The sequence below is a fragment of the Polypterus senegalus genome, chromosome 1 (assembly GCF_016835505.1).
Source record: "Polypterus senegalus isolate Bchr_013 chromosome 1, ASM1683550v1, whole genome shotgun sequence".
In the NCBI taxonomy this organism is placed as follows: Eukaryota; Metazoa; Chordata; class Cladistia; order Polypteriformes; family Polypteridae; genus Polypterus; species Polypterus senegalus.
The window spans coordinates 217,459,191-217,485,486 of NC_053154.1; positions in this window are offsets into that span (position 1 = coordinate 217,459,191).

The window sequence follows — 26,296 nt, forward strand, 5'->3', positions numbered from 1 at the left end:
AGCACAAGCAACCTGCCACCTGCATGCTTCTGCTCGCACTGAATAAGCTCACGCAGTCTGGTGCACAATGTCAGCGTAACACCAGGCAAAAAAGAAAGAGACAAATATATGTGACATTTTGAAGAAATCATTGTTGTACTAATGCAATATTATTTGAAAATGAACAGTGTCAGATCAGCTTGAGCACGTGAGTGGCCGGTTGCTTGTGCTATAACACGCTTGACTTGATGGCAATGAATGCACATGTACTGTACAAGGCATGCACAGGGGCCACTGAGAAAAGAAGAGTGTTCATGGCTCACTTTGCAGAGGAGCTTCAGAGTTGCTTCTTACAAGAAAAGGCGATGGATAAAGCAAAGAGGATGCAACATCGACAAGCTTGTGTTCCAAGACTGCCGCTTCCCCATCCCCTTCAGTGTAATAGTAACTACAGCACAGAGAGAAATGTGTATATTGCAACAGGTACACATGTCGTAAATGTAGAAAAGATGGTCCTTGGGTGTATGTGAACTGCTAACATTTGAATCTGATGATTGCATATAACGCGGAACTGACCTCTCTGTACTATTCTTTCCTCTGCAGTACAAAAGAAACAGTACTGTGCACCAAAATGCGGAGACTGCATGGGCAAGATCAAAAAAAAAAAATGTGGCCATTGATTTCAAGCGCAAGAAGGCATGCGAATGAATATGAATAATATGAATAATGTTGCATCAGTGCCACAATGTTTTACGAAATGTACTATACAGGTCACAAAATGAGTTATTCCAAATATCATATATACCTATGTCTCTGTTTTTTTGTCAATGCGGTTTTGACATCATTGACCACAAGGTGCATACTAATTCAGTGTGACCCTGAACACCCAATAAAACTGAATAAACTTGATGCATTAGGATTAAAAGTCAAGATGGAAGTAAAAAACTTAGGGGTAACTGTTGACTGTAACCTGAATTTTAAATCACATATTCATCAGACCACTAGGACAGCATTTTTTCACTTAAGAAACATAACAAAAGTTAGATCTCTTATATCACTGAAAGATGCTGAGAAATTAATTTAAGCTTTTGTTTTCAGTTGACTAGATTACTGTAACGCACTCCTCTCAGGACTACCCAAAAAAGACATAAATCATTTGCAACGAGTGCAGAATGCAGCTGCTAGAATCCTAACTAGGAAAAGAAAATCCGAACACTTTTCTCCAGTTTTGATGTCACTACACTGGTTACCTGTGTCTTTCAGAATTGACTTTAAAATTCTGCTTATAGTTTATAAAGCCTTAAATAATCTCGCTCCATCTTATAATGCCTGACACGTTATATTCCAAATCGTAACCTTAGATCCTCAAATGAGTGTCTCCTTAGAATTCCAAGAGAAAAACTTAAACAAAGTGGTGAGGCGGCCTTCTGCTGTTATGCACCTAAAATCTGGAATAGCCTGCCAATAGGAATTCGCCAGGCTAACACAGTGGAGCACTTTAAAACACTGCGGAAAACACATTACTTTAACATGGCTTTCTCCTAACTTCACTTTAATTTAATCCTGATACTATGATCAATTCATTATAATAGCTATTCATGGTGGCTCTAAAATCCATACTAACCCCTTTTCTTCTGCGCCACCACCACCTACTCAAAGCATCATGATGCTCCAGCATTAATGGACTAAAGCCAGAAGTCTACATGACTTGATGATCTTCATCAAGTCCTTCCGTGAGAACCCTAAATACAAAGAGGACTGTTTCATTTATGTGAGGTAGAATACCCAGAGGGGACTGGGTGGTCTCATGGTCTGAGATCCCTGCAGATTTTATTTTTCCTCCAGCCGCCTGGAGATTTTTTTGGTTTTTTCTATCCTCCCTGGCCATCGGACCTTACTCTTATTTTATGTTAATTAATGTTGATTTATTTTATTTTCTTACTGTGTCTTTTATTTTTCTATTCTTCATTATGTAAAGCACTTTGAGCTACATTTTTTGGTATGAAACTGTGCTATATAAATAAATGTTGTTGTTGTTGTTGCTGAATAAAAAATAATTCAAGTGACGGTGGGATACGCAGCAGGCAGATTCACCAGCGTTTGTGTGTCAGTTTTTTTTCCCTCCAGATCAGAGAATTTCCAGTTCTATTATCTCAAAACACCATTCATATCTACAGTTATTCCCAGTTTTAGATAAAAAGTAACGCGCCAGATCTGGGGGGAGGGGGGATGTTGTACTGTGATTGTGACTGAGAGAAAGTGAAAAAATAAATGCTAACTTTTATAAATTCTGTAAATTTGCACCAGCTGTTACAGACACAAATCAAATGTAGGTTTTTTTTGTATAATATCTATATATATATATATATATATATATATATATATATATAAAAGTCAATGTGTGTATGTATGTTCCAGGATCACGTCCGAAACGGCTGGAGCGAACTTGGTACACATGTTCCTCATTGGTCGACTAAAAATACTGAAGGGTGAAATCAACAATAACCCACCCCCTTCTGGGTAGGGTGAGGGGTGATCTTGCAGTCTTGTATGCATGTTATCATTCAGTTGACACTCGGAACAACCACCAGAAGGAGAACTGGAGGTGACTGCCAGCATTCTTTATGTTTGAGCGCCACCGTGCCCCTGTTGCTTTTGAAGTTAGAGTTCTACGCTGGAAGTGTGGGTGTCAGTCCGCCCTGGAAGTGAGATGTAAAGTCGGGGTGAGGGCTCCAGCTCCGAGGATACACAAGCGAAGCCAGTACGCTGGCAAAAGGAAACCTCCTAAGATAGAAAGTCGCTTAGCTGCAAATGCACAAACGATGTGAGCACTTTGGCAACATGACTCTTTCTAAAAGAGAGATGCCCAGAGTAGTTCTAACGATTTGAATACTTTCTAGGATCTAGGATTACACAGTTCTTCTTTATTCAGCATTCTTTATTTTTGAGCAGCACCGTGCCCCTGTTGCTTTTCAAATTAAATAGAGTTGGCCAGTTCCGAGCATCAACTAGATGATAACATACGTACAAAACCGCAAGACATGGACATTAGTGAGTCTTTATTTCTTAATTTATTTTTATTTTTAACGTGTTTTTTTAATTACGTTTTTCTCAAACAATTAAAAAAAACATTCTTTATTTTTGAGCACCACTGCGCCTCTGTTGCTTTTCAAATTAAATACAGTTGGTCGGTTCCGAGCATCAACTAGATGATATACATATTACACTACACTACACTACACTTACACACTTGATTGATTATCTGGGAGTCAGCTTCCTAGAATTGTAAGGGGAAATAGTTTGATGTGTGTTTTCTGTCTACAACAATCTATGTAAGCACATCATTAAAACAGAAACATTTTTCATATTTTAGTAAAAAATGACCAAATGTATACATAAACTCTATAATGTGTGAAAGCTGATGGCCAAATATCAAACAAACACTTTCACAAAAGGTGTAAGTATACGATAACAGCTTCTGTGGTGCAGTGGTTAAGACTGCTGACTTATAATCCAGAGGTCGTGAGTTCAACACCAGCTCCCTGGCAAATTTGCTGTTTTGAGTAGTATGCTACTCTTATTGTTAATATTAAACAATAAAAACATACATTTGATTTGTGTCTGTAACAGCCGGTGTAAATTTATAAATTTGTCGATCGTGTTATAGCACAAGCAACCTGCCACCTGCATGCTTCTGCTCGCACTGAATAAGCTCACGCAGTCTGGTGCACAATGTCAGCGTAACACCAGGCAAAAAAGAAAGAGACAAATATATGTGACATTTTGAAGAAATCATTGTTGTACTAATGCAATATTATTTGAAAATGAACAGTGTCAGATCAGCTTGAGCACGTGAGTGGCCGGTTGCTTGTGCTATAACACGCTTGACTTGATGGCAATGAATGCACATGTACTGTACAAGGCATGCACAGGGGCCACTGAGAAAAGAAGAGTGTTCATGGCTCACTTTGCAGAGGAGCTTCGAGTTGCTTCTTACAAGAAAAGCGATGGATAAAGCAAAGAGGATGCAACATCGACAAGCTTGTGTTCCAAGACTGCCGCTTCCCCATCCCCTTCAGTGTAATAGTAACTACAGCACAGAGAGAAATGTGTATATTGCAACAGGTACACATGTCGTAAATGTAGAAAAGATGGTCCTTGGGTGTATGTGAACTGCTAACATTTGAATCTGATGATTGCATATAACGCGGAACTGACCTCTCTGTACTATTCTTTCCTCTGCAGTACAAAAGAAACAGTACTGTGCACCAAAATGCGGAGACTGCATGGGCAAGATCAAAAAAAAAAAATGTGGCCATTGATTTCAAGCGCAAGAAGGCATGCGAATGAATATGAATAATATGAATAATGTTGCATCAGTGCCACAATGTTTTACGAAATGTACTATACAGGTCACAAAATGAGTTATTCCAAATATCATATATACCTATGTCTCTGTTTTTTTGTCAATGCGGTTTTGACATCATTGACCACAAGGTGCATACTAATTCAGTGTGACCCTGAACACCCAATAAAACTGAATAAACTTGATGCATTAGGATTAAAAGTCAAGATGGAAGTAAAAAACTTAGGGGTAACTGTTGACTGTAACCTGAATTTTAAATCACATATTCATCAGACCACTAGGACAGCATTTTTTCACTTAAGAAACATAACAAAAGTTAGATCTCTTATATCGTTGAAAGATGCTGAGAAATTAATTTAAGCTTTTGTTTTCAGTTGACTAGATTACTGTAACGCACTCCTCTCAGGACTACCCAAAAAAGACATAAATCATTTGCAACGAGTGCAGAATGCAGCTGCTAGAATCCTAACTAGGAAAAGAAAATCCGAACACTTTTCTCCAGTTTTGATGTCACTACACTGGTTACCTGTGTCTTTCAGAATTGACTTTAAAATTCTGCTTATAGTTTATAAAGCCTTAAATAATCTCGCTCCATCTTATAATGCCTGACACGTTATATTCCAAATCGTAACCTTAGATCCTCAAATGAGTGTCTCCTTAGAATTCCAAGAGAAAAACTTAAACAAAGTGGTGAGGCGGCCTTCTGCTGTTATGCACCTAAAATCTGGAATAGCCTGCCAATAGGAATTCGCCAGGCTAACACAGTGGAGCACTTTAAAACACTGCGGAAAACACATTACTTTAACATGGCTTTCTCCTAACTTCACTTTAATTTAATCCTGATACTATGATCAATTCATTATAATAGCTATTCATGGTGGCTCTAAAATCCATACTAACCCCTTTTCTTCTGCGCCACCACCACCTACTCAAAGCATCATGATGCTCCAGCATTAATGGACTAAAAGCCAGAGTCTACATGACTTGATGATCTTCATCAAGTCCTTCCGTGAGAACCCTAAATACAAAGAGGACTGTTTCATTTATGTGAGGTAGAATACCCAGAGGGGACTGGGTGGTCTCATGGTCTGAGATCCCTGCAGATTTTATTTTTTCCTCCAGCCGTCTGGAGATTTTTTTGGTTTTTTCTATCCTCCCTGGCCATCGGACCTTACTCTTATTTTATGTTAATTAATGTTGATTTATTTTATTTTCTTACTGTGTCTTTTATTTTTCTATTCTTCATTATGTAAAGCACTTTGAGCTACATTTTTTGGTATGAAACTGTGCTATATAAATAAATGTTGTTGTTGTTGTTGCTGAATAAAAAATAATTCAAGTGACGGTGGGATACGCAGCAGGCAGATTCACCAGCGTTTGTGTGTCAGTTTTTTTTCCCTCCAGATCAGAGAATTTCCAGTTCTATTATCTCAAAACACCATTCATATCTACAGTTATTCCCAGTTTTAGATAAAAAGTAACCGCGTCAGATCTGGGGGGAGGGGGGATGTTGTACTGTGATTGTGACTGAGAGAAAGTGAAAAAATAAATGCTAACTTTTATAAATTCTGTAAATTTGCACCAGCTGTTACAGACACAAATCAAATGTAGGTTTTTTGTATAATATCTATATATATATATATATATATATATATATATATATATATATATAAAAGTCAATGTGTGTATGTATGTTCCAGGATCACGTCCAAACGGCTGGAGCGAACTTGGTACACATGTTCCTCATTGGTCGACTAAAAATACTGAAGGGTGAAATCAACAATAACCCACCCCCTTCTGGGTAGGGTGAGGGGTGATCTTGCAGTCTTGTATGCATGTTATCATTCAGTTGACACTCGGAACAACCACCAGAAGGAGAACTGGAGGTGACTGCCAGCATTCTTTATGTTTGAGCGCCACCGTGCCCCTGTGGCTTTTGAAATTAGAGTTCTACGCTGGAAGTGTGGGTGTCAGTCCGCCCTGGAAGTGAGATGTAAAGTCGGGTGAGGGCTCCAGCTCCGAGGATACACAAGAAGCCAGTACGCTGGCAAAAGGAAACCTCCTAAGATAGAAAGTCGCTTAGCTGCAAATGCACAAACGATGTGAGCACTTTGGCAACATGACTCTTTCTAAAAGAGAGATGCCCAGAGTAGTTCTAACGATTTGAATACTTTCTAGGATCTAGGATTACACAGTTCTTCTTTATTCAGCATTCTTTATTTTTGAGCAGCACCGTGCCTGTTGCTTTTCAAATTAAATAGAGTTGGCCAGTTCCGAGCATCAACTAGATGATAACATACGCAAAACCGCAAGACATGGACATTAGTGAGTCTTTATTTCTTAATTTATTTTTATTTTTAACGTGTTTTTTAATTACGTTTTCTCAAACAATTAAAAAACATTCTTTATTTTTGAGCACCACTGCGCTCTGTTGCTTTTCAAATTAAATACAGTTGGTCGGTTCCGAGCATCAACTAGATGATATACATATTACACTACACTACACTACACTTACACACTTGATTGATTATCTGGGAGTCAGCTTCCTAGAATTGTAAGGGGAAATAGTTTGATGTGTGTTTTCTGTCTACAACAATCTATGTAAGCACATCATTAAAACAGAAACATTTTTCATATTTTAGTAAAAAATGACCAAATGTATACATAAACTCTATAATGTGTGAAAGCTGATGGCCAAATATCAAACAAACACTTTCACAAAAGGTGTAAGTATACGATAACAGCTTCTGTGGTGCAGTGGTTAAGACTGCTGACTTATAATCCAGAGGTCGTGAGTTCAACACCAGCTCCCTGGCAAATTTGCTGTTTTGAGTAGTATGCTACTCTTATTGTTAATATTAAACAATAAAAACATACATTTGATTTGTGTCTGTAACAGCCGGTGTAAATTTATAAATTTGTCGATCGTGTTATAGCACAAGCAACCTGCCACCTGCATGCTTCTGCTCGCACTGAATAAGCTCACGCAGTCTGGTGCACAATGTCAGCGTAACACCAGGCAAAAAAGAAAGAGACAAATATATGTGACATTTTGAAGAAATCATTGTTGTACTAATGCAATATTATTTGAAAATGAACAGTGTCAGATCAGCTTGAGCACGTGAGTGGCCGGTTGCTTGTGCTATAACACGCTTGACTTGATGGCAATGAATGCACATGTACTGTACAAGGCATGCACAGGGGCCACTGAGAAAAGAAGAGTGTTCATGGCTCACTTTGCAGAGGAGCTTCGTAGTTGCTTCTTACAAGAAAAGGCGATGGATAAAGCAAAAGAGGATGCAACATCGACAAGCTTGTGTTCCAAGACTGCCGCTTCCCCATCCCCTTCAGTGTAATAGTAACTACAGCACAGAGAGAAATGTGTATATTGCAACAGGTACACATGTCGTAAATGTAGAAAAGATGGTCCTTGGGTGTATGTGAACTGCTAACATTTGAATCTGATGATTGCATATAACGCGGAACTGACCTCTCTGTACTATTCTTTCCTCTGCAGTACAAAAGAAACAGTACTGTGCACCAAAATGCGGAGACTGCATGGGCAAGATCAAAAAAAAAATGTGGCCATTGATTTCAAGCGCAAGAAGGCATGCGAATGAATATGAATAATATGAATAATGTTGCATCAGTGCCACAATGTTTTACGAAATGTACTATACAGGTCACAAAATGAGTTATTCCAAATATCATATATACCTATGTCTCTGTTTTTTTGTCAATGCGGTTTTGACATCATTGACCACAAGGTGCATACTAATTCAGTGTGACCCTGAACACCCAATAAAACTGAATAAACTTGATGCATTAGGATTAAAAGTCAAGATGGAAGTAAAAAACTTAGGGGTAACTGTTGACTGTAACCTGAATTTTAAATCACATATTCATCAGACCACTAGGACAGCATTTTTTCACTTAAGAAACATAACAAAAGTTAGATCTCTTATATCGTTGAAAGATGCTGAGAAATTAATTTAAGCTTTTGTTTTCAGTTGACTAGATTACTGTAACGCACTCCTCTCAGGACTACCCAAAAAAGACATAAATCATTTGCAACGAGTGCAGAATGCAGCTGCTAGAATCCTAACTAGGAAAAGAAAATCCAACACTTTTCTCCAGTTTTGATGTCACTACACTGGTTACCTGTGTCTTTCAGAATTGACTTTAAAATTCTGCTTATAGTTTATAAAGCCTTAAATAATCTCGCCCATCTTATAATGCCTGACACGTTATATTCCAAATCGTAACCTTAGATCCTCAAATGAGTGTCTCCTTAGAATTCCAAGAGAAAAACTTAAACAAAGTGGTGAGGCGGCCTTCTGCTGTTATGCACCTAAAATCTGGAATAGCCTGCCAATAGGAATTCGCCAGGCTAACACAGTGGAGCACTTTAAAACACTGCGGAAAACACATTACTTTAACATGGCTTTCTCCTAACTTCACTTTAATTTAATCCTGATACTATGATCAATTCATTATAATAGCTATTCATGGTGGCTCTAAAATCCATACTAACCCCTTTTCTTCTGCGCCACCACCACCTACTCAAAGCATCATGATGCTCCAGCATTAATGGACTAAAGCCAGAAGTCTACATGACTTGATGATCTTCATCAAGTCCTTCCGTGAGAACCCTAAATACAAAGAGGACTGTTTCATTTATGTGAGGTAGAATACCCAGAGGGGACTGGGTGGTCTCATGGTCTGAGATCCCTGCAGATTTTATTTTTCCTCCAGCCGCCTGGAGATTTTTTGGTTTTTTCTATCCTCCCTGGCCATCGGACCTTACTCTTATTTTATGTTAATTAATGTTGATTTATTTTATTTTCTTACTGTGTCTTTTATTTTTCTATTCTTCATTATGTAAAGCACTTTGAGCTACATTTTTTGGTATGAAACTGTGCTATATAAATAAATGTTGTTGTTGTTGTTGCTGAATAAAAATAATTCAAGTGACGGTGGGATACGCAGCAGGCAGATTCACCAGCGTTTGTGTGTCAGTTTTTTTTCCCTCCAGATCAGAGAATTTCCAGTTCTATTATCTCAAAACACCATTCATATCTACAGTTATTCCCAGTTTTAGATAAAAAGTAACCGCCAGATCTGGGGAGGGGGATGTTGTACTGTGATTGTGACTGAGAGAAAGTGAAAAAATAAATGCTAACTTTTATAAATTCTGTAAATTTGCACCAGCTGTTACAGACACAAATCAAATGTAGGTTTTTTTTGTATAATATCTATATATATATATATATATATATATATATATATATATATATAAAAGTCAATGTGTGTATGTATGTTCCAGGATCACGTCCGAAACGGCTGGAGCGAACTTGGTACACATGTTCCTCATTGGTCGACTAAAAATACTGAAGGGTGAAATCAACAATAACCCACCCCCTTCTGGGTAGGGTGAGGGGTGATCTTGCAGTCTTGTATGCATGTTATCATTCAGTTGACACTCGGAACAACCACCAGAAGGAGAACTGGAGGTGACTGCCAGCATTCTTTATGTTTGAGCGCCACCGCGCCCCTGTTGCTTTTGAAGTTAGAGTTCTACGCGTGGAAGTGTGGGTGTCAGTCCGCCCTGGAAGTGAGATGTAAAGTCGGGGTGAGGGCTCCAGCTCCGAGGATACACAAGCGAAGCCAGTACGCTGGCAAAAGGAAACCTCCTAAGATAGAAAGTCGCTTAGCTGCAAATGCACAAACGATGTGAGCACTTTGGCAACATGACTCTTTCTAAAAGAGAGATGCCCAGAGTAGTTCTAACGATTTGAATACTTTCTAGGATCTAGGATTACACAGTTCTTCTTTATTCAGCATTCTTTATTTTTGAGCAGCACCGTGCCCCTGTTGCTTTTCAAATTAAATAGAGTTGGCCAGTTCCGAGCATCAACTAGATGATAACATACGTACAAAACCGCAAGACATGGACATTAGTGAGTCTTTATTTCTTAATTTATTTTTATTTTTAACGTGTTTTTTTAATTACGTTTTTCTCAAACAATTAAAAAAAACATTCTTTATTTTTGAGCACCACTGCGCCTCTGTTGCTTTTCAAATTAAATACAGTTGGTCGGTTCCGAGCATCAACTAGATGATATACATATTACACTGCAAGACAAGCACATTAGTAAGTCTTTATCCATCCATCCATTGTCCAATCCACTATATCCTAACCACAGGGTCACTGGGGTCTGCTGGAGCCAATCCCAGCTAACACAAGGCGCAAGGCCGGAAACAAACCCCCGGCAGGGCGCCAGCCCACCACAGAAAACTCACGCAGACACAGGGAGAGCATGCAGACTCCACGCAGAGAGGACCCAGGAAGCGAACCCAGGTTTTTGTTTGTTAAATTATTTTTATTTTTAAAGTTGTGTTTTTTTAAATTATATCTTTCTCAAACAATTAAAAAAAACTTTATTTTCCTCCCAGGTAACGCTGAGTATTTCAGCTAGTTAACAATAAGAGGAGCTCACTACTCAAAACAGTAAATTTGCCAGGGAACTGGTGTTGAACTCACAACCTCTGGATTATAAGTCAGCAAATCTAACCACTGCACCACAGAAGCTGTCATCTTGTACTTACACCTTTTGTGAAAGTGTTTGTTTGATATTTGGCCATCAGCTTTCACACATTATAGAGTTTATGTCTACATTTTGTCATTTATTACTAAAACATGAAAAATTTTTCTGTTTTAATGATGTTTAAATAGATTGTTGTAGACACAAAACACACATCAAATTATTTCCCCTTACAGTTCTGGATAGTTCACTCCCAGATAATCAATTGTGAGAACTTCTTGCCCGTTCTGAGGTGGTGGGAGGATGGTATAGCAGGCTGCTTGCTGCTTGGGCTTATCCACACATTTACAAGACAAAAGAGGCTGACGAAGAGGTGCGAAGGGATATAAGGTGGGCCGGATTTACGAGTTTTTTCATTGGCTCTGGTAATTCTACTGTTAAGTGCGCAGGTGAAGAATCATCTGTAATTGATGCTGGGAGCAGGGGATGAAGTTCGTGGCTGCTGAGTCTCCACTGGCTGCACAAGTTATGGATGAGATGGGAGTCAAAGAAGGAGGTGGGCTGAAATCTGAAGGAGCCAGTGACTTCATTTTTAACCTTTGCTTTTAATGGGTTTATTTGTTGTGTTTTTATCCCCCACTATTCACTTGTTTTTATGGATTATTTATTTATGGATTTTTTGAGCACTGCACTGTGGACTCTGTTTTTGGTTTTGTTTTGATTCTTTTGAATAAAAGCATGGAACACTTTTTACAACATCCCCTTGTGTGATTTGTCCCCATCTGTCAGCGCATTCAGTCTTGTGTTCGAGAGGCTCCTGAATGTGAAAAGAGAGTATGGAAAGGACCGGCATCATTGCAAATGGTAGTTTGTGGTTGGTGGTTGCATTTTATTTGTGGTTTTCATTCCATTAGCGTCCTTTGTTATTTGAGGCATGGTCATGCAGTGGTTAGCACTGCTGCCTCACAGCTCAGATCACATATATGGCGACAATAATCAGCCCAGAATTGTTGGCAGTTTTCCTACCTCTCAGAAACACTTAAAAGACCATTGCACCTTTATAATCCACTCAAAACTTGTTCAGTTTCTCCTACCCTGTTGACTTTGTGGAGTTTGGTGAAGTTCATGAACATTTCTATGATTTTACTCAACTTGAAGAAAAGCAAATTCAGCATGGTTTGCTTGTCACTAGTTAGGATATTCCAAGAAGTGGTTCCTGGCTGGAGCTTAAAAACCTTCAGAAAATATTTAGAGGAGTTGGGAAAAGAGTTAGTGGCAAACACTCAACTGGCAGGAGGAAGACAGGCCAGATGAAGAGAAGGAAAGTAGTAGATGGGAGCAGGAAGTGATCAGAAGAAGGAGTTCCATTAAATGGGCAAGTGGGCCAGCCACCATACCTGATAGCCACAGCCCAGAACATGTAGGAGGAATGACCTGCATGGCGGTACAGTTTTTTTCATTTTCGGTTATATTTTGTACCCAGTGTCTTTAATAACCTGTACTATTCTTGTAATCCTAAAAAGGTAATGTGAAGATAGAGTTACTCACATATACTTAAATAGATAATGAAAGATTCTTTTAACACTTACACTCACCTAAAGGATTATTAGGAACATCTGTCCAATTTCTCATTAATGCAATTATCTAATCAACCAATCATATGGCAGTTGCTTCAATGCATTTAGGGGTGTGGTCCTGGTCAAGACAATCTCCTGAACTCCAAAGTGAATGTCAGAATGGGAAAGAAAGGTGATTTAAGCAATTTTGAGCGTGGCATGGTTGTTGGTGCCAGACGGGCCGATCTGAGTATTTCACAATCTGCTCAGTTACTGGGATTTTCACGCACAACCATTTCTAGGGTTTACAAAGAATGGTGTGAAAAGGGAAAAACATCCAGTATGCGGCAGTCCTGTGGGTGAAAATGCCTTGTTGATTCTAGAGGTCAGAGAAGAATGGGCCGACTGATTCAAGCTGATAGAAGAGAAACTTTGACTGAAATAACCACTCGTTACAACTGAGGTATGCAGCAAAGTATTTGTGAAGCCACAACACGCACAACCTTGAGGCGGATGAGCTACAACAGCAGAAGACCCCACCGAGTACCACTCATCTCCACTACAAATAGGAAAAAGAGGCTACAATTTGCACGAGCTCACCAAAATTGGACAGTTGAAGACTGGAAAAATGTTGCCTGGTCTGATGAGTCTCGATTTCTGTTGAGACATTCAAATGGTAGAGTCAGAATTTGGTGTAAACAGAATGAGAACATGGATCCATCATGTCTTGTTACCACTGTGCAGGCTGGTGGTGGTGGTGTAATGGTATGGGGGATGTTTTCTTGGCACACTTTAGGCCCCTTAGTGCCAATTGGGCATCGTTTAAATGCCACGGGCTACCTGAGCATTGTTTCTGACCATGTCCATCCCTTCATGACCACCATGTACCCATCCTCTGATGGCTACTTCCAGCAGAATAATGCACCATGTCACAAAGCTCGAATCATTTCAAATTGGTTTCTTGAACATGACAACGAGTTCACTGTACTAAAATGGCCCCCACAGTCACCAGATCTCAACCCAATAGAGCATCTTTGGGATGTGGTGGAACGGGAGCTTCGTGCCCTGGATGTGCATCCCACAAATCTCCATCAACTGCAAGATGCTATCCTATCAATATGGGCCAACATTTATAAAGAATGCTTTCAGCACCTTGTTGAATCAATGCCACGTAGAATTAAGGCAGTTCTGAAGGCGAAAGGGGGTCAAACACCGTATTAGTATGGTGTTCCTAATAATCCTTTAGGTGAGTGTATATACAGCATGTTAGCATGCTATAGGACATTCTTAGCTACTGTATGCCTAATATAACAGAATAATATGTCAGCCTTAAACAGAAATATAGACAACACATTTTCCCTTTTTTGTATGTATTATCAATTTTTCTCTGAATTTTATGTGAATAGTTTTTGCTTTGAATTTCACTAAAACATTTAAATGGAAGATAATTGGACTGTTGAAGTTTTTGTGTAATTATTATGTTCAATGCCTGACTCATTCTATAAAGCTGAAGCTACAGAATTTTGAAAACCCTGGACAAATGCAGCTACACTTCTTTAAGATTACTCTTGGTAAACAAACCTCTTTGTCATGATTAGCGATTTGTTTACATTTTTCCACAGGCTTTTCAAAACTTAAAGATATAATTTTGCCATTGTTTTGTAGGTTTTTACACCCAAATTCTGTAATCAGAGTAATGTTTTCCGACACCATTTTGTTTTAGCCATAGTTATCACAATTTTGCAGACTTGGCATCACCCATCCTCATGGTAATTTTCCTATGATGCAACAGGTTGGCCCCACTTATGATGCCATCAGGTGCACCAGTAAAATTATTCCCTAAGCACTCACTCAGTATTCAAGATGAGAGAATTTATTGCACATTTCCTGTTGACTTTTCTGACAACTGGCTTTTTGAATTTTTTGCTTGAATCTTGGTTGTGACAGTTCTCTCCTTTGACTTACTGTTTTGACCCTCATTTTGCCTTATGACTCCATTCTTTCTCATGATTCTTATTCTCTCTTTGGACTGACTGCCTGTTTTGCAGTTAGTATATGCTTCTTTTTATTATTTTTGAATTCCTTGCCATCGTTCAGATTTAGAGATGGCTCAAGAGCACCCCATGGAAATCATAGAAGAGGCTGAGTGCCAAACACTAATTTTATAAGGGCTGAATCTTATTTAATTAAATTTTAACTTGTGACATTTACTTAAAATGCTTGATTTAATAAAGAACTTGCTGGCTTGCTTAAAAACAGTGCCAGATACTGTGATCTATTTTTGCATAATATGAGTAAGAACATTTAATGGTGCCATTGATTTCTTTCTTCATTTTACAGTTGGATGTATTCCATAGTATTATTTACACATTACCTTCTTGCTTTATAGGTAAAAGAGAGTAAAGATTGATCAAATTTGAAAAAGGGATTTTACCTTTGTTTAGGCATATCAGTAAATATCATATCTCATATTTCCTTTTTGCTGTGTCTGTGCTTCATTTTTATAAATATCTGTGAATCTTTTTCATTTTATATGTTTCCAATAATGTATTATTTTCAGAGGAGTGTTGAAAAGCTCTGGCATACATTGCTGCTATAGATTTGTTTTTGTGCCCCACCTCAACCCTTACAAGAAGCTGTAGTTGTCAGGCAGCCCTCTAACCTTCTAGTCGATAACTGCCTATTAAATAGCCTGGATGAATCTCTGAAAGGGAGCCTTTCAAAAATCATTACCCTTCCCCACTGAAGGTCACCCACTGATTTCCAAAGAGAATGTTTGATGTAAATAATGATTGCCTCTTCTTTCCAAAGCACAAGCTGACTTATCTTCTAGAGAAAGTTAATCCCACTAATAAAAACGTGAGTGGTATTTTGTAATTTTCCTTTTTTTTACCTGTCATTTGATTTGCAAAAAAGCTTTAATCCCAACCTCTTAAACAGAGAGAAGTGACCTTTCAATACAATTATAAAGTTTACTTTTGCTGTGCTGCTTCTCTTTTTACTGGCACTTCTATGTTTCTTCACCTTGCTTGACCCATGAGTCTTGGGCTCCAGGCATAAAAAAAATATGTGATCCTCTTCACTGTTTGAAATCTTGTATCTCGACCACCCCTGTGTTTTTGAACTTAACCAAAGTCATAAGACATGAAATGAGAGGGAATCCAGGATATCTCTCATTATATAAAATGTTATGATATTTCCTGAGGTGTTTTTACCTCTACTTCTCAATTATTGATAAGCCACTCCTTGAACTTGGTTCCAAGTACCTCATTTCTTTCAGTTCAAAAATATTTTTACACTTTTAAGCAGTTCATCTTCATGTGGTACTATCGAAGCAGTATGAATTTTGCTTGTTTTTATTTCCAATCATGCTGTAAATGTATTTATTATTTATTCCAAACTCTACAGATTGCTCTCCATGCTCAGACAAAGGTGATTTTCTAATAATACTAATGTTTAGATTAATATTGAGCTTTTTCATCTTCAAAGCACTTCAAAGAGACTTCAGCTTTATGATAGCTTCAGTCGCCTTGGTAGAGACAGCCCCAATGGGACCATAGTTTTTCAGTACTGACTTAAATGAAGAGTTGAGCTTAAAATATTTTTTCTGTTTTTAGATTCTGCTTTCAATATTTTAGTGACAGTACTGGAGTTATAAATTACATAAAATAATTTGATTCACCCAATTCAGGATCATGGGGTCCAATCTAGTACCTATCCTGGCAGGATTGAGCACAAGACAGAAACCATTTTGAGAGGCAGTCAAGTTATTAAAATTCTCACTTACACGCACCCCTACACAAGACTAAATTAAAACTGCCAGCTAACCAACCTGTGTAGGAGGCACACTGGAGTAACTTGAGAATAAAATTATAAAGACAAGGAAAAAACATGAAAACTGTACACAGACAGAAGGGACCAGTCATGGAATTCAAACTCATGAAAGAGCAATGGTTACCAATTCACCACAATATTGTTGATTGACGAAATCCAGGAAAGCATTTTTCGCAGAAAATATGCAGTATTCACCACAACCTTGTTTTCGGAATATTTTTTATGGAAATTCACCTTGCTGTCGGCTTAAACAAACATTTTTTCACAGTGCCCCATGATGCTTTGTGAGGCCAGCATGATATCACTGAGCAATATCAGTCATGTATAAAACTTTTCCACCTGCCTACTGTAAGATTGTTACCAATCTGGTTTATGCCTGCATGATGTCATGACTCAATGAGTACTCTAGCTGGATTTTCATGCCACGTGAGTAAAAAAAAACAAACAAAATTAAAGATGTTTTTATTTAGGGGTGCATTAGCTGACAATAATAAGTAATGTAACTGTATATATACATTCCTGAAGTATAAGGGTAAAGTGAAGTGAAGACTGAAATTCCTTGTGTTTATATAGACACTAGGAAAGGTACAGTTTACCTTCCCATACACAGGTTCCTCATTATGCATGGCAATAGGGATGTTCCTGTAGGAGCCCACTTCAATAGCCATGGACACTGTGAGAGGGACTTTAAAGTCACAGTGCTTATGGGCAGCTTCAGAACACAGCAAGAGAGAAAAGAATGGGAAGTTAAACTCATGCTAAAATTTAACACATTACAACATGGTTTGAATAGAGACAAGAGTTTTATATCAAGATATGAGGATTGTTAACATCTCTCGGAATGACACAGACAACCTGTCTACAAATCCAGATTGTATGGAAAACTCATCAAAATCTTATTAAATGATCTTGACTATACATTGTTCTCTTCTCTTGCTAAATTAATCTAATACTGTAGAATGAGGTCTATTAATTTTGTACATCTAAGATGTCTCACTTAAAGGTTTTCCAATGCTGTACCTGTCCTAGTGTCTATACAGAGAATTTCAGTCTCTGTATTACATCATGTTTAATTGCAAATGCTGCCTCAAGATCTAGGGTGTTGTTTAGCACCATAAACACTCTCTTAAATTCACTTGTCAGTGGCTTTCCTGAGAGTACGCCCGAATCTTGTGAGTTTTTTCCTCAATTTTTTTATAAATAAAATCAAAGCCATTTGATCCAGAATTATTCTTCCAGGATTTGATCTTTGCGGGACGATACCAGCCCCTTTTAGGCTAGTGCACAGCGGTTTTACATCCTTTCAATCTGTTTCCTCTTCTCAGCTAGTTGATATAGTCCTTAAATGAAACCTTCAAATTATTCATTACATATTTTAACCTGTTTAAAGATACCTCTAGAGTCATCAGTCCAATTGTTTTAGCCATTATTAACAATTGTCTAAAATCTGGTATAATGCCAGAAAACTTTAAACATGTAATTGTTCAGCCTCTGCTGAAGATGCCCACTCTTGATCCTAACATTCATTCAAATAGGTCTATTTCTAAGTTCCCATTTGTAGCCTTAATTATGGAAAAGGTGGTTTCTTTGCAGTTGATTTCATATCTGGAAGATAACAATGTATAGTATGTGATGTGTATCAATTAGGTTTTAGGAAACTTCATAGTATTGAATCTGCTTTGTTGAAGATGACAAATGATATCTGATTAACCTTGGACTCTGGGTTTTTGTGCAATCTTAGTTTTATTAGATCATAGTGGGGCACTTGACATGATGGATCATGGGGTTTTGTTAAAACAGCTGGAGGATGGTTGGCATTCAAGGCTGTGCATGTAAAAGATTTGAGTCCTACCTTAAAGGTATATCTATGTCTGTTAACTCAAATAGGAGCACAAGGTTCTATTTTGGTTACTCTTTAATTTTTCCTTTACCTGCTCAACCTGACGATCATCTTTCAGAAACATGTCATTGTTATGCTTCTTACAATTACATGAAATGAAAACAGAAGTCATTATTTTTGGTTCTACCACATCTGCAGTTGAAATTGGCACTCAATTAGGCTCCTTATCAGAAATGATTCATAATGATGTCAGGAAACTAGGTGTCATCTTTGAGTCGTCACTAAGCCTGTTTTTACCAAATGAGGCAAATTTCAAAACTAAAATGTTTTCTTTCACAGAAACACTTAAGAAGCAATTGTTCATGCCTTTATCACGTCTTAGCATAACTATTGTAACTCCTAATACTTGATACTACCCAAATTTTCTCTATCGCACCTTCAGCTTGTTCAAAACTCAGCATCTAGATGTTTAATTTGGTCTAGAAAAAGGATCATATCCCCACTGTATTAGCCTCTCTTCACTGGCTACCGGTGAGATGTTGCTTTGATTTTAAAATTTTGTTGTTTGTTTTTAAAGCCTTGCATGGTCTTGCTCCAAAATTCATCTATGACACCCTTCAACCCTTACTCAGCACCAAAATCAATGAAGTCTCCTGGACAATTCATACTCATAGTTCCAAGATCTCAATTGAAGCCTAGGGGAGACAGAACTTTTCAGTTGTTGCTCCTAGGCTTTGGAATGACCTGCCTTTCCACATCATGTCCTCATCCTCTATCAAGGTTTTTAAAACTTGGCTTAAGACCTACTTGTTTTCTTTCACCTTTCACTGTGTATAATGGTTTGTGGAGTATAGTTTTAAATTAGTTGTTTTTATTGATTTGCTTTTGTATGATGGTCTGTATTGTGTTTATTTTAATGCTCCTCTGTACAGCACTTTGGTGCAACATCTGTTTTATAAATATAACTATGACTAGATGGTCTCCCATCCATGTACTACCCAGGACTGAAATGCTTAGTTTCAGGTGGATGACCACTTCTGAAGTGCATATGTATGCTGCTCTTCAGCTGAGCACTTAACTCTTTAAATTTGGATTTCAGAACTGACACACTACCCTTATGTATGTCATTTGTTTCAACATGTACAATTACAACTGGATCTACGCACTGCTGTGGCCAAGAACCTTTCAACCCTTCCCACCTTACACCCAAAAGGCAACACACAGTGAGAGATTCTCTGTCTCTGGAGCAAACTTGTTCTTCAGTCCCCCTAATGATTTAAACCCAACTATCACTACCTTTGCTTTCTAGGAACTGGTTTTGAGGTGGCCCATTGGGGCTTCTCATGCATGCCTACCACCTCAGAATCTTCAGAGACATCACCCAGTTCCACAAGGACCAGAACGCAGTTCTCAGGTTAATGCCCCTGAATAGTTTGCACCCTTTACCTTGCACCTTGTGACTGTGACATACTTATCTCTACCTCTCTGGTCTGGAATCTCAGCCACCTTAGGGGTACACACTATCTTCCTAAAGGACACCTGGGCAAGGTCTGCCAATTCTCTACTACAGGCGTACAATTTTACTATTACAGCAGGCCAGCCAACTCCTTCTCCAGTTCAGCAAAATGTGAGCTCAAGGTGCTGGATCAGCTGGCATCACCTGCAGATGTAGCCCTTATAAAAGACTGGCTGATTCCAAGCCAACCTCTAAAAAGTCCAACATCCAGATGGACTTGCAATGCACTGGTGTATTTATTAAAATCTAATTCTGGTAACTAGCACTGCTCAACTTTTTATATTAAAAATAACTGATTTAACTTAAATGGTAAAATTAAAAATTAAGGCAAAAAATTTGATTAAAGAACTGCTTACAGTTATTTTACACCTTCTGACCCCTTAAGCTTGTGAAATTTTCTCCCTCTCCACTGTCTGCTGTTTGTCCTTCTATGAGGTTAACTTTACTTTTCTTTGTCTACTCTCCTAATTTTGTGCTCCTCTTATTTCTCACTTAAAAAATCTACACCTGCACAGTTTGGTTTCCTTTGTATTAAGGAACACTTACGCTGTCGCCCTCTTAACTGCTCGTCTTCCCTAACCGCGTAAGATAGCACCGACTGGTGTGGCTGGCCGTCTGCTTGTCTCACTAATCTATGTTTTAAATTTGTTTTTATGTTTTAGCTTATCCCAATGACCACTGTCCTACGATTGTGATTATTTACTGAATATATTTTCTGGCTTGCTTTCCTCTCAATTTTTCATCTCCTGATGGGATATTATGTGAACCTCCACCTTTGTTTTATTCATCTCCTGACTTCTTCACCCGGATGCTGGTGTTCACCTGTATCAATGAGTTGAATGCCCCTCGGAGACGCAAACGCACCCACCACCATCGTGGAAAAAGAGCTGGAATTGCTGTTAAACAACGCCGATTCAAGTCCCAGAGCTTGGATTCCCGATGCCTGCGAGTCATCTATGACCCATCTTCTCCTGCACAGGATTCCATCCCTGGTTCATGGGCACTGGAATACCGGATTTAAGTTCTCCATTTCAAGGCAGCATCACTCCTCCTTGGTGAGCTCTCGGGCAGGAAACACTGCTAATCTCTGCAAGCTCACCAGTGCTCATCCCGCAACGAGCTCTTCTACCTCTGTCACAGCCGCTCTCTTGAACGTGAGATCAATAAAACTTTTATTCTGCAAGACTTTATTACCTCAAATAATCTGGATTTCTTCTTCATAACTGAAACCTGGATTTTAAATGGTGACTCTTCATGTTTTACTGACTTGGTACCATGAGGTTATTGATTTTTAAACTCTCCGCGGCTGACTCATCGTGGTGGGGGCATTGCCATTGTTTTTAAAAGTATGTTCTTGTGTCAGAGCCTTACAAAGGGTCCGTTTAGCAGCTTTGAACTGCAACTTTTCGAAGTGTGCAGCTCCCCTTCTTTGTTGTTTGCCATGGTTTATAGACCTCCTGTAATTAATGGTACTTTAATTTCTGAATTCTCTGATCTCCTGGCTGATATTACCCTCTCCCATGACAAAGTATTTATTGTTGGTGATTTTAACATTCACGTTTGTTGTCAATCGAAACCTTTGGTTAATGACTTTTTATCACTATTGGACTCATTTGATTTTATTCAACATATTAATACACCAGCTCAATCTCTCGGTCACACCCTTGATCTCATTCTTACTTGTGATATTTCAGTTAATAATATTGATTTATGCAATGTTTGTTTCACTGATCACTTTTCTATAATGATGGATATGAATATTACTGTTCATGTCCCAACCACTAGCTGTCCCCCATGCTGCTCACGCTTTTTAAATTGTTCTATTATATCTGATTTTAAAATCATATTCTCTAGTCTTGATGTGCATGTCCAAAATAATGGCATTAATGATTCTGTCTTAAAATTTAATTCTTCTTGTAAAACGGTCTTAGACTCAATTGCTCCGCTCAAGATAAGCAGTAATAAGGGAAGACCTGCTCCTGGCTAAATGAAACTATGCGATCGCTGCACCGCGCCTGCCAAGCTGCTGAATGACATTGGATAAAAGATGGACTGATTGTTTCTGAACAGATTTTTAGGACTTCTCTATTCAGCTTCCAGGCTACAGTTAAGAAAACTAAACAAGATTTCTTTGCTGATTTAGTATCCCGTCATTCTAAGAATCCTGGGGTCTTATTTAATTCAATTAATGCAGCCATTCACCCTCATTCTGTGATGGCATAAATAGCACTGTTCATTCATGTGAGCAGTTTCTATCATTCTTTGTCAGCAAAATTGATACTATCCGCTGTGGCATTGTTCAAACTGGCTATGAACTTCCTACTGTTAAAAAGGGCATTGTCCTAGAATCCTTTGATCTTGTCTCACTTTCACAGTTAAAAAGAATTATTGACACCCTTAAAACAGCTCCCAGTCTTCTCAATATAGTACCACCACACCTCTTAGTGGAAGGCTTTGATGTTTTGGGCCCATATTTACTAGCCATTATCAATGATTCTATAAGTGTGGGGGTTGTGCCCTCATTTTTTAAACATACTGCAGTCCGTTCCCATCTAAAAAAGAATTAGATCCTGGAGTTTTAGCCAATTTCGACCAATTTCCCAACTGCCATTTCTGGCTAAAATTCTATAAAGAATTATTTATAATCAATTGGTCGATCACCTTAACTCCAATAATTTATTTGAGATCTACCAATCTTGCTTTAGGCGTTTTCATGGTGTTGAAATGGCCCTCCTGAAAGTATTCAATGACATCTCTATTATTACTGACTCAGGTGACGTGGCAGTCCTTCTCCTCCTTGACCTGTCCGCTGCCTTTGACACTATTGACCATGAGATATTGCTGATGCAGCTTGAACATCTTGTTGGGCTTAAAGGGGCTGCTATTAACTGGTTCAGGTCATATTTAACTGGTAGACACTTTTCAGTGACTTTAAATTCCTCTTTTTCGTCTACTGCTCCTCTTAAATATGGTATTCCTCAGGGATCCATTTTGGGTTCTATTTTATTCTCTATATACCGTCATCGTATTGGAGCTATTTTTAAGAAATGTAACAATACTTTTCACTGCTATGCTGATGATACTCAGGTTTATATTCCTGTCTGCAACTCTGCAATACATCAACTCCACAACTGTCTTTCTGAACTAAGATCCTGGATGGCTAATAATTTTCTTGATATGAATCTAAATAAAATGGAGGTGCTTATTGTGGGTCCATCAGCTAAAGACCAAATTGGTCTTGGACCTCTCGGCTCTTTATCTGTCTTTTGCAAACCTCAAGTCTGCAATCTTGGTGTTATCTTTGACAGTAACCTCTCTTTTGAGAAACAAGTAAATTCTGTAGTCAAGAGTTGCCTTTTCCAGCTTCGTCTATTAGGTAAGATCAAGCCTTCTTTATCTTCTAGGGATCTTGAGAAAGCTACTCATGCTTTTATTTTTTCTCACCTTGATTACTGCAACTTGCTGTATTCTGGGATTAGCAAATCCCTGATAAACAGGTTACAGTTGGTCCAAAATGCTGCCGCTCGTTTTCTAGTTGGGGCAAGAAAGTATGACTCTGTTTCTCCTGTTTATCTTCTTTACACTGGCTGCCTGTCAGTTTTTAAATTGATTTTAAAATCTTGTTGCTAGTTTTTAAATCTTTACATGAGCTTGCTCCTGCTTATTTATCTGAATTGTGTGTTTTACACCAGCCATCCAGAGTGCTTAGATCTTCTTGTCAGTTGTTGTCCCTCGTACCAAGTGTAAAACTAAGGGGAACAGGGCTTTTGCAGCTGTTGCTCCTCGCCTGTGTAACTCTTTACCTCATCATATAAAGGAGTCATCTACAACTTAACTGTTATAAACAAGATTAAAGACTCATTTCTATTCACTTGCATTCCGTGACCTTCAGTAATACTGATGGTTTCCTCATTGTGATTATATAACATTACTTCTATTTATTATTTATTTTATTTATGTTCATATATTTTATTTCTATTTATGTTATTTATGTTATTTGTTTGTTTTCTTTTATTCTATTATTGTAAAGCACTTTGGCCACAGCATTCCTATGTTGTTTTAAATGTGCTATATAAGTAAATTGACATTGACATTGACAACCGTTCAATTTAGAAAAACTTGCTTAATGAACATCTACTGCTAGTTAATTTCTTACTGTCTTGTCTGCTCCTACAGCTACTTGTGCATAATTAGTGCCTTAATGCTAGTCGCCTGGCTATGTGCCTCACAGCCCTTCTCTTTGCTGCTTTGACTATATCAGCTGGTGGCTTTTTTCCCACTAAGTGGGAGTCTGCTGCTTATAACTATTCATCGCTACAAGTTTCTGTTATTTAGATATAAAGATGCCAGTGTCTGCTACTGCTGCTTACTGCCCTGCCTCGTTGACACTGGCTTGAATACACGTAACAAGAACAAGCACACATAACACAAGTAACTTTTCCAAATGCTCCCCCGGGCCCTCAGTTGCTTTGCTCCTGTGCAGCTGATAGCAGCTGATTTCTCAGCAATCATTAAAAATTACTACCATATGTTTTGGTTTTTTTTTATAAAACTTAAAAAGCAATTGTAAGGGATTATTTAATTTTAAGAACACTTTCATTGGCTGCTTTACATGTCACAGACTTCTTTCTATTCAAGGTACAACTTCTAGCATATCCTGCTGTTTTCATTCTCATTTACTGAAGTGTTGACAGAGACCACCCAAAACAGTGATCTGTAGTTTAAAAGTATAGGTTAAGTTTTATGCATCAAATGGAAAAAATAAAGACATTTATTTATTTACTTATTTTCATTTTAATTTTAATCCAACATCTTATTTCTTGAACCCCTATGCCTGAATTATGGAGAATTAACTGAGTTTTGTAAAGAGGTCCATCTATACTCCATATTGCAATTTAATTGAAAAGTCATCTCTCTGTTCTAGAGTGCATCAAACATGAATTACTGTATATTGCAATAATTAACAGTCTCATCCAAAGTATATTTTTTTCTCATTTATACATTTTTCATTGTATCACCCACCCCTGAGGAGGATCAAATCATCCTTAACCTGAATGGATCTTCTGGGCAAGCACCAGTTCTGCCACAGCCAGTGTTTATAGGACAGGCAGAAACATTACACACTAAAAAAAGTGAATATATTTCGCCATTACTGTGAGGAATTGTTTTTACTTGATCTAATCAACTAGGATTTCTTTTCTGCCTTTTTGATGGTATAATCTAATGCAGTTAAGTTATATAGATGTAAATTATTTGTCCCCAAGTGGGAAATTTGTTTTTTTACAGAAACCCTTTAAATAAATAAATATATAGATACATATAAAAATAAGTAAATAAATTAATATACACACACTTTGGTCTGAGCACACACTGGAATAATTATTTAAGCAAGAAAATTCAAAAGAAAGAAAAGTTCTGAATTGGCAGTCACAGCCACAGTGAGTGATTATACAGACATACTGCTGTATACAGGAGCCCCAGCAAGATATTTTGACACACTTCTGCTGAATAATCTGTTGGCTAAAAGTACTCAGTGTTAGTGTGTCAGAGAGAAGATGTGCTGCATTGTTCATAATGGCACTCAGTTTTATTTTATTTCTCTGTTTGCTACTACCTTCAGGGGGTCGAGAGTGCATCCTATAACTGAACTTACCCTTTTAATTAGGTTGTTGATTCGGCGGGCCTCTCTTGAAGTGATGTTACCAGCCCAGCACAACACAGCATAGAAAATTGCGTTGACCATCGCAGAGTTATAGAATATGTGAAGTATGTCACTTCCTGCATTAAAGGAACACAGTCTCCTAAGGAAGAAGAGCCTGCTTATGTAGTTCCTCTGGGTTCTGAGACCAGTCCAACATGTCACTAATGTGGACCACCTCTACATCCACTCCTTGAATAATGACTGAATATAGAGGCTCTTTTAAAACTAAAACAAGATCTTTATTAAGTTAATCAACTTAATTTCAGTCAAAGAATAAGATCTCATTCCTATTATAGTCATGTAACTGTAGTTGCAATCACAATGCGGTCTGTTAAGTTTGAGCAGGAGGCTTACAGGTCCACAAAACCCAGGGTCAAATATGAAAAGACTGTTACGAAAAGATTGCTGTTACATGTTAATATGAAATAATTTAGATCAACTGCTGTTTAACAAACTCGGTAACACAATATTGATGTTAGCTAGCTAGCTCAACAGATTTATTAATAAAATCTTGTCTCCAAGTAGCACCTCAGAGTTTGTTCTGAGGTTATCAAATGCTACACTCATATTTGATCTGTCAAAGTGGAGACTGATTCAATTACTTGTACCAAAGCTGACACAATAATACAGTCTGAAAGACAGTTGTCCCTGTCAGTTGTAGGCTGTGGGGAGACGCAATGCAAAGGGTCACCTACGATTTTCAGTCTCTTGAGATACAGCTACCCACAAGATATCATGTGTCATTTATAAAGGTCCCTCCAAGCATTGCTTCAGGGAAATTCTTTATTTTCATGTGGGCTGATAGAGGTCAGCCATCATTATTCATGGTTAATTATAATAACATGTTATTTTTATAGAATCTTTTCCCATGCTTCAAATGCTTATAGGGTTCTTATACAGACTAGTACTGTATATACATTTGTAGAAGTATAAGATGGCTGCAGATAATTGATATTATT